Genomic DNA, 10,976 nt, shown 5'->3' with positions numbered 1-10,976 from the left:
AAACAATAAGAATATAAAAGCCAGCAAAGATATTTATTTCGTTAAATTTCAATTCGGCAGACTTCTACCTCACCTGTTTGCTTTTCCCGAATAATATGGTAAGTATTGTGTCCTTTTATTTGTCGTTTGGTATTATTACGAATCATATTGTTTTTAACAATACCGCAACGTTGTGAGTTTATATATGTATGATTTCTTGCTATATCATGTATTACCTTTCCAAAATATATCTAATGAAATTAACAGTTGAAAATCTGTAAAGAGTCAAGTAGGGTAGGAAATTGAGACTGATTTAATTTCTTGATGTTACATTTTTTTTACTTGGAAAGGAACCAAATAATAATTTATGCCGTTTAATCGACTATATTTTACGTTCAATGGCTGATGGAATACCATATATATATTGTACTGTTATTAAGAGATGTATATGCGTTTTCTATACTTTTTCCTTTGTTTTACTTTTACAAATGTTTCGAAACACTCTAGACATTAGCAACCGGCTTTCGGCGTCAGCATGCTAACTTTTAGGATTTCTTAAGTCCTCTTGCTGAAGTCGTGATAGCAATAGTAATCGTTTTTGAGTAGTGGCACGGTTCCTAATATAAACATTACACACGTTACTTAATTTGAAGATGGCCAGTACATCTCTAAATTTTGAAATTTGTATATTGAGGGTCTTTATGCACCTTCCCCTTCCGTTTCAAGAGAAGTTTCGACCAATATGAATGTCCAATTTGATGGCCCCTAGCATCAGCGATGTCTCTTTAAATAATAATTGTTATTAATTAATATTATTTTGTTAGCCACTGTCGTTCATATCTTTGATTGCGTCAATATTCTTTTGAAACGTAGGACTCATCAACGGTATTTTAGATCAAAGTAATGAAAATCAGTATTTTAAGTGTTTCGAATTATGTACACAAAACAGTCGATCGTTTTCTATATTTTTCAAGATTTTTTTTTATTAATTCTGACATGGTTATTTTATTATTTGTATCCCCGCAAGAATTGTTCAGGTCTGCTGTGCCAGCTCTATCAGTAATGCCGTCAGTGTTAGATTTTTTTATTCACTCATTTCTTTCATGATTTTATCAAAATTACTTCGAGGAGATATTTTGTTCGTTATTTAAAGTTTCTGACACTAGCTTTCACGATCTGGGTAGCTACTAATGTTCAGCGTATGAAATTCCGGGTAGTTTGGTTTTAATATCCAACAATCCCAATTTCCAACAATCCCATTCCAAGAAATATTTACAAGTAAGGTGGGTTTTTTTTTTTAACTTTTTTTTTTTTTTATAAACCATTGAGATACTTCAAACTTTCAAAACCCTCACACCTGTACCGGCTATAGAAAAATGTATTAGATCTAGATTTAATGATGAATCTCATAAATGAGGTGAACAAATTTGCCTCGTAAATATTACAATAAACCCCTAACGCTGCCCTTTCTACACAATGAGTTTTTCCATCATTCAAACACTATGTTCAAAAACAATAGTTTTCAGTGTTTGTTATCTGTTTGTTATCCTGCTTTGCACATGACCTCTCCAGTCATATCCGATTGTTCCCCGTTTCGTCATAGTATTGCTTCTTGTTGCGTGCAATCTGTCATACCCTAGGGAGTGACAAAGAAATCTTGAACAGATAAAACGAGAGACAATTCAGTCAAATATGGAAGAAATCGAAATCAATTTAGGTTTGTTCATTAACTTCATGTCCGTCTTGTTTTTATTTCCCCATAATTTAGTGGTCTGGTTTTCTTTGGGTAAGGTGGTTCTACCTATTTTGACTAATATGTATCGAATTAAATGTTGTAATCCTCTTTCAGGTTGCGGTTACCACACGACTGGTAAGTTATGCGTTTGCGGTTGTCATTGCCGTCGAGTTTAAACTGGTACGGACATTCTCATTAAGGAATCAAAAGGAAATTACGAAAATAGTTTTGCCAAAATCAATGACCAGTGACAGACGAGAAAGAGAATGGATTAGTACCGACTATCAGAGATTGGTAATAGACAGTTTGAAATACGGAACAGACTGTCCTACTAAAGGATCTCAAACACAATATACCAATGATGCACCAATTTACGCTCGGTCAAACTGTCCTTGGTATTTCAAGCTTCGACACGACCCTGATAGATTTCCAGCAACACTTCCGGTAGCTGTCCTGCGGTGTGGCCAGCGTTGCTATGGTTTACCGGACGATATTACCGATGACTTTACTTGTGCTTATGTGTTCCACGAAGTGACCGTTTTCAAAAGGGTAGACTTTGGTGATAATAATACAAGTTACCTAGAGCACATTGAGAGACTTCCTATAGGAGCTACGTGTGTACGGAAAAGAGAAATATAAATAAATAATAAAGCTGAATATTTTGATCATTTGTTATTACCACAAGTGACCAAAAATATTAACATATCGAATAGAAGATGTGCGCTTTGTGACGTTCGTTCCGATGAAAAAAATGGTGTTTTGTAATATCTTAGCAATATGTCCAGATGCTATATGTATGATAAGTTCAATGAAACTTACCGTCAAAACCAAATGTTTGCAATATCAGTAGCTAGAAAAGCATAGTATGTGGAAATCATCAAATTTTAACACTACTAAAATACCAGTTATATCAGTACGTCAACTCAAAACAGGGCACCAGCCAATTAACGACGAATATAGTTACAGCAATAAAACAATCCACAACATTGTCATTCGTATACATTATATTTGACATTAACATAAATTACAGAGATAGAGGAACAAAGAGTATAAAACTCCTTCATGAAGGATAGGGACATTTTACCGGAGGGGTTTTCAAATAGGGTTTTGCACGGATTTTGAAAGTCCCTTATGTATACTTTTCTTATCCTATATTCTTGGAATGAATGAGTATTTATCTCTTATTCCAATCATTCAAAATAGCTCAGAAACGTTGCGATTCCTGCTTCGAAACATCAGAATGTTCTCGATTTCGCAACCGATTCTTACCTCCAGAAGGTAAACTCATCGTAGTTCCGGATCCGGGATCTTTGTTGATGTTCTAACAGCTGCGTCTACCAAGTCTCTTTATATTTGTTCTTAAATGTTTACAAAACACTGTCTCTTATAACGTTGTTTTAAAAAACTAGATGTTAATTAAAGTATTTTATCATTGAATCACAATTCGTAATGCGATCTTGAATTGTTTATTAAGGCACATTTGATGTGTAAGTGATACTCATCTGAGTGAAGAGAATTTCTGGTGGTTCTATCATCACATATATATAGGATCTGACATGAGTTTCCATTTCATATGAGACGAGTCAAAGAATGTTTCAATTTAGCGAGCCTCTGGCGAGCTAAAATGAAAAATTCGTGACGAGTTTCATAAATTTTCTTATGAAATGAAAACGAGTGTGAGATCCTTTTTATCACATACTCAAGAATTGTGTCATTTATTCGTATAAAACGATAATTTTCATTTCATTTCAGAATATTTTATTGTACTTATCTTATGTACAAAAGGAATTGGGCAACAGGCATATCCTATATAAGCCCTCTCCTTACAATACATAACAGTATATACATATTATATAAATATTACTTTACAGATGTTTCTTTAAATATTAAAATAAGAGATTATTTGTACTTTGAATTTGATTTGACAATACATATTTCAAATATCGCAATTGTTGTAAGAGAGATTATTTTACAAAGCTATTTAAGAATCTATTAAAAACGTCTGGTGTCTCTAATGTAATTCTGAACCGTCTCCACAATAGTTATATTCATATTTACGTCTCGTAACTGGAAATCATAAATACAAGTTTGGGTATTGAGTGGAATAGCATCAGTCATCGCTGACAGAGTGTTAAGTATCATTAGTCTTTGGTTAGTATAAAAAGGATAATGCAATAATAAATTATCACGATCTTCGAATGGTGAACCACATATACAAGCAGGGCTATCATTTAAATGTGCATTAAATAAATCTGAATTTAAATTACTTGCAGAATTTCTTAACTGACATAATGTTATGTTAATTTTCTATCATCGTGATATTTACAAATGTTACTACATATTGGTTGAACATCCATATCGGATGAACGTAAAAAATCCCTTTTCAAGAGATGTCATACTCGGAAACAGACAGGCTGGATTGTTCCATTCTGACATAAGTTTTGGAAAAAAACTAGAGTTATGTAAATGCGTTCTTGGTACTGGAACATCAAATAACCTATTGTGTCGAAAGTTGTAATATTCAATGTTATTAAAAAAGGGCAGTATCAAGTCTGAGACATGAGATGGACAATTGTTATTAAAGAATTAATAAAAAGCAATATTTTGATGTAAATGTCTTCTTTTACTAAGTGTAACAAAGCCAGTCTCTCTATATAAAATGTTATGGCTCGTTCCTCGTCTTAAACCAGAAATAATGCGTGCTGCTTCAAATTGGATTGACTCTAAGACGTTGCACTCTCTCTGGGAACAGTTAGCCCATACAATATCAGCATATTCGAGGTTTGGACGAACATATGATATATATATTGTTTCAAGGGATTTTTCTATCAATCAAGTATATTCAGTCTTTTATATGCTTTTTCATAAATATAATGTATATGAGTTGACCAGTTGGCTTTGCCATTGAAAATATGACGAAGGTGTTTATGATCAATAACGTTATTAATAACTGCATTTTTAAAAAATAGGTTAGGATGCAACGTCTCAGAGTCTACCCGCCTTGAGAAAAGTAGAGCCTCCGTTTTATCCGGATTGAAGATGATACCCCAATTATCGGCCCAGACAGAAATTTTACGTAAATCTTCATTTAGTATGTCAGCAACTTCCTGTCTGTTTCCATCTATCAATGCATATAAAGATGTGTCGTCAGCGAAAAGCTTGACATAAGAGATTAAATTTTCTCCGATATCATTTATGTACAGTAAAAATAAATATGACCCCTGAGGTACTAACGTTTTCCAGTTAGATTTAAATCCATCAAAGACCATCCTCTGGGTCCTATCAATTAAATACGAAGAAACCCATTTCAAAATATTACCGCAAAACCCATATTTTTTTTAATTTGAAAATTAAACCATCATGCCTGACCCTGTCGAAAGCTTTGCTGATGTCACAAAATAGTATTCTAGCTTCTTTACCTTTATCCAAGTACTTTACAATTGCATCATATATAACTAATAATTGGTAGACAGTTGAATCTTTAGGTAGAAACCCTGATTGATTCTTAGAAACAATATTATATCTTGAGAGATAATTAAACATATGTTTAAAAACAATTTGTTCAAGAAGTTTATTAAAAATAGGAGTAACAGAGATTGGTCTATAATTAGATGGATTACTTCTTGCACCCTTACACTTGTACTAAGGAATTATTTTTATTTTTTCAACATTTATGACCTCATAAATGTTGAAAAAATAAATATCATTCCTTATATTTACATTGACGAATCCTTCCAGTGGATCGATACAACAACGAATAAAACAAATAAACAGGGTTTGTTCCTGCTTATACACAGGTGCAACGCAGTGGCGTGAACAGTGTTTTGTCGCGGGGAAATGTGACACTATCGTGAGAGATCTTAGCAACCGTCAACAACAATAACACAACAAAATGTAGTTCCATATTCAATGTTTATTTGTAGTACAGGACACGTGAATACGTGGATATTTCACAAAGCACAGTTCAATAATTAGTGTTTTTTTTAGATATAGACAAACACCAGGGCGGGGTGACGGCGGACGGATTTACAGGGATGCGGTCAACACGACATGACAGCGAAGGGCCGATTCAGTCTAATTTGGCTGGGAACCGAAATTGAAACTACATTGTACACCCATGGGATACGGAATGTGGAGAAACCCTGAGGTTACTGAAGTTGAACTTGCTTGTTGGAGGAGGTGATTTGGTACAAGTGACTGATTTGGTACAACTGACAGAGGATTTGAGTGTGAATTCGAACTACACGTGGACTGAGAGTGTGACACAGGGGCCGGCACAGTCTGACCCTTGTGTGACGGCTGACAGCGCGTTTGAAAGCGAGTGTTTTTGTGCGGCCGAAAATGATCTGTTATATGAACGAATTGACGATTCGCTACGCTGTCCTGTCATGAACAGAATGTGTCTTGCCTCGAAATTAAAATCATTCATTTGTTGAATTGCAATGGCACGGAGACAGTGGTTTGTGTAACGGCGGTCTACACCGGCAGCGATGCAAAATTCCGACATGAATCCTTGAAATGTCCGTGCGGCCAGCGGTTTTGAAGTAAACCATAACGGAGAGCATTCATTTGCCTTATTATCGTAATGATTGAACAGGCTTTCAGCGCTGGGATCCGTCTTTTCAATGAGTATCTTAAGGAGACTGACCGGACACGTACTTGAAAAGGGGGATGCATACATCCGTTTCCCCGTGGGAGCCTCGCAACCCGTCAATCCGCCCTGATAGTATTTTTGCTGTGTTTCATGTGTAAGCTGTACAAACTCGCCATTCTCGTCATTAAGGAAAGAGAACGAATCAAGTTTCAACTGTTGGCGGAACTCTGTGCCACGACTTACAAAGTGTATCGACAAAGCGTACCATACAGCTTACCGGAGAATTACCGGATTTATCTTAGCACTTTCAAGATAGGTTGCAATTTTTTTTAAATCAACTGCCTCGACAACTTTCTTATGTTGTGTGGGTCTAGATGTCCCAGACTTCAATTGCTTTTTCAGGAACCCATTTAGAGTTTTGTTTGCTACCTTAAACTCTTTATCTCGCACAATATCAATATTGCGGCCGATATCCCGAATGCGCCTATTTATAGCCCCCCTTATATTTTTCAAAGTGTTCTTGTGATATTCCTCAGCCTGTCGTGCTGGCATTTGCTTAGCTCTCTTCTCCACATTTTTGAGTTTTGCTTCACAGTAGAATGCACTCAATCTGTATGCCAATTCCTCTGTGGGTATACTGTTGAATGGGACATGCTCCCCAGACGTTTCCATGCTTCACTCTACAAAAAAAGAATGTCTTCTGTGTAATGATGAAGTGCTTTGGATTGCTTGTGTATTCAAAATCAACAACCGAATTTACTTCATCAGCATTAATACCTGTTATTATGCAGTTATACGGAAAGATAACTTTCAACAACATCAAGAGCATCAGCGGAGACAGTACGGTAACTTCCGTTAGTTTAAACATGNTCTCCTTGTTGCTAAAGATTGGTTGGCATCTACAAAGGATTTCCGCTCCTCCTCTGTAACCTTTTTAAATCGGGAAGGTACTAATCTGTTGGCAGGAAATTGATGAGGGGGGTCACTCCGGACCGGCTGCCCGGGGGATGGGATACCGGGGTCAGCACTCGCGGTAAGTTCTACCTCAATGTCTTGTGCCGATTTCATTTCAATGATTGATGAAAAATCCAGAGTAGAAATAAATCTCTCTACTTCTCGTCTGACATATCTTGGTGATCGGGTAGTTCCAGCTCAAAAGTTATTGTTTCCTCGTCCAGCTGACAGCTAAGTTGTTTTGAGACGTTCATTTTGACAGATGTATCAGACGACAGTGTAACTTCCGTTAACTCTGAGGTGTGGACTTTTTTAAAATATTAATTTCCAGTATGCAAATTATGTATCCATAGTACATAAATAACACAGAAACACGGTCGTTCCGAGTGAATAGTTTTTGTAGTGTATTACTACGCAGTGTGATCAGGTTACTATCAGTTCCCACGTGCTGAGATTCTATGAACACCTGTGTTATGCATTTATGAATGTAATTTTTGTCAATGGGTCTAAGCATACAGAATGTAAATAAACGGGTATAACATGAGCATTTTTCCATGCTGAAGGGAGAATACCGGAGGACACGCTGTCTTGTCTTACTGATCTTACCTCGAGAAAGTAAACTCATCGTAGTTCCAGATCCGGGACATTTGTTGATGTTCTAACAGCTGCGTCTACCAAGTCTCTTTATATTTGTTCTTAAATGTTTACAAAACACTGTCTCTTATCACGTTGTTTAAAACTAGATGTTAATTAAAGCATTTTATCATTGAACCACATTTCGTAATGCGATCTTGAATTGTTTACTAAGGCACATTTGATGTGTAAGTGATACTCATCTGAGTGAAGAGAATTTCTGGTGGTTCTATCATCACATATATATAGGATCTGACATGAGTTTCCATTTCATATGAGATTTATGTGACGAGTCAAAGAATGTTTCAATTTAGCAAGCCTAAATTTTCTTATGAAATGAAAACGAGTGTAAGATCCTTTTTATCACATAATCAAGATTTGTGTCATTTTTCGTGTAAAACGATAATTTTCATGCAACCTTGAAATGTAAAAGACCGCCATTTTGACTTCAGTTCGTAAGTTTGTGACGTCATGTACTTGTCCTAGGCGTGACGTCCCAATTGCAACAATTGAAACAATTAAAACTTACAACCAATCACATGACTGATAGGTCATATTACATTTGGTAAATATTTACTGGATAACACAGTACATTATGTGATAAATATAAAAAATAAACATTTTTCTATCATCGTCAACTTGCCTTCGTCAAACAGGCTGTTACATGTAACGCCCGTTGACTAATGTGCAGGGCAGTTACATTGATGTCAAATCAAGCGAGTGCAAAATAAGGGATACAGAATGTATTGATTTTGTCTTCTGCAGGAATAAGTGTAGCAGGATACCTAAGCGATTATCACGACAAGCAAGTGTAAATAATAACCGATATGGTAATAAAACAATATCAACATGCACAAGTAAGCATTGCGTATGATACTGCTTTGACTTTTTTTCAATTCTGGCTGCCCCATTAGGCAATAAGTCCTCAGGACGCATAGTATTTCAACTGTTTTCTTCTTGCGTTTTTGTGATTGCGTAATCTTAGGTTGACGATGCTCGCAAACAGCAAGTCTCCGAAAAAGATACAATGTTGTACACTGCTTCTGAAATCAAGGGCGACACCGACCTCAAACGGTCTATCGACCAATCGACAAACCAGATGCAGTGAGTGACACGCTGAAACAACCGTTCGGTTTGTGGGCGTGTTCTTTTTGAATACGGCTTGTTGACACCGTAACGATTTTGATTGTACTTTATACAAAAAATCATTCGCCCAGTCAAAGTTTTGCCCTTCACCGTTAAATTCTAGTTTTGCCCAGTGTTGTTTTCGTCCGTTACATTTAATCACCATGTGTATTGTGTTGTTCACTAATGTTCACTGTCATGATCAATTCATCTTAATTACGGAGGGCGAAAAAGGCGAAAGTTTAACCTCGGCGAACACTTCCGGACATACAGTATTCTTAAAAAAATTCAATTTAAATGTTTCGATCGAAACAAATCTCATTTATGGATTTGTAAATCCCAATTTGAAGAATACCCTTAAATCCTAACAATATGCTGCAGCCTATTATAACAGAAACATAAATCGATGCAAATTTGATACCAGTGGCCGTATTACTTTCACAGGCGATATCTTTATGGTCACATTGGTGCATTTTGAAACCAAGATTTCTCCGAAACTAACAAGATGAAAATCATCTATACATTGTTGTCTGCTTTATTACCCTAACGAATTTCCCGCCATCCACTTATCGTGAATATTCACTGCAGTATTAAACGACTTTCATGCTTCCGTCATTACTGTATATAAAGTGCGAAGCGTTTCTCTCCTCGTTTTTCATAGTGTCGGTTATAACCGGAACAAGGACGGTGAGCATCAATCGACTTAACTTCATCGCCTTCGACCAGCTATAGGGGTCAATATAGTACGTGTGTGCATAACGTTTGTAAATGTGGGCCCGAGTATTTGTTACTTTTGTGACCATCATGATCATATATATCAGAAAGTATCCTTGTGAATCCTACCCTACATTGTTATCACATTGTAAAGTTTTATTATGTTTGATAGCAATTTTAGATACATTAATGTTGTTTCTTTAAATTAATAGGCTTCATTGGTATCATTTTTAAAGCCAACACATATTTTTTTTTTTTTTTTTTTTATCAATACAATTATCGGTGTCAAGTTATACATTTCCATGATTTTCTATTTGGTGATGACTTTGCATACCGGAATTATGGCGGCCTCATTCGTTCCGGGCACAACAAATCAGCAAGATGTTACATTTGAATACATTAAAACAACGAATGTCCTTAACTTTCTGAGACTACTTCTATTGAACATAGTCTGGAATTTGTCCACAATCGACGACAATATACTCCGAATTCCACAACGGATTATTGTAATGGACGAGACCTTCGAGTTGTTTTTTCTTCGCCAATCGCAGGAGCGTTATATTGTAATTATCTAACCTACAGTAATCGTCAATTTTTTGTTTATTTATAACGATTCTCTGTTTTATGTAATTTATTGACAATTTCTGTCTATGGTATGTGCATTTATACTCGTTCTTCTTTTTAATTGGTCGGCGTAGTCCAGCAGCTTATGCTTTCGTTTCAGGGAAAACATCCCTGACACTCAAAGACGTTATGGTCACTTTCGCTCCCTGCACAGCTGGATTTTATATGTCATAGCAAATCGAAGGCTCAGTGTGCAACATCTTTTGAATGAGACAAAAAGACGTATATGATCTATTGGTGTAATTCGAAGTAATCTGTCAGTCACATAACGGTAACATTGTCTGGCTTTGAAGTGGATTTTCGCTTCTCTGTACTCTTCAGAGAACATGTACATGTATCAGCCTAGCAATTGGTAAGGTTTTCTCCCGAGACCAATCAAATAGTGATCAGCGTGCCTTCATTTTTGCTAGGAGATATTCTAGTGATTAAGAGAGCGAAAGTGAGTATCGAGGATGCAGGAGAATGGATTTGTGTACAAGATAACAATTAAGGGGTCGGCTTGGATTCATCTGAAATGAAATTCATATAATTAAGGGTTTTTTTACGCTCCTTCCTTTCTGGATCAGCATTATGAACTAATACCAATTTGGATTTCCACCTTTCGGGCCCAGCGCATCA

Source organism: Mizuhopecten yessoensis, unplaced genomic scaffold, assembly GCF_002113885.1.
Source record: "Mizuhopecten yessoensis strain PY_sf001 unplaced genomic scaffold, ASM211388v2 scaffold9299, whole genome shotgun sequence".
Classification (NCBI taxonomy): Eukaryota; Metazoa; Mollusca; class Bivalvia; order Pectinida; family Pectinidae; genus Mizuhopecten; species Mizuhopecten yessoensis.
The sequence above is the reverse complement of the archived record's forward strand: the minus strand, read 5'-3'. Positions refer to the sequence as shown.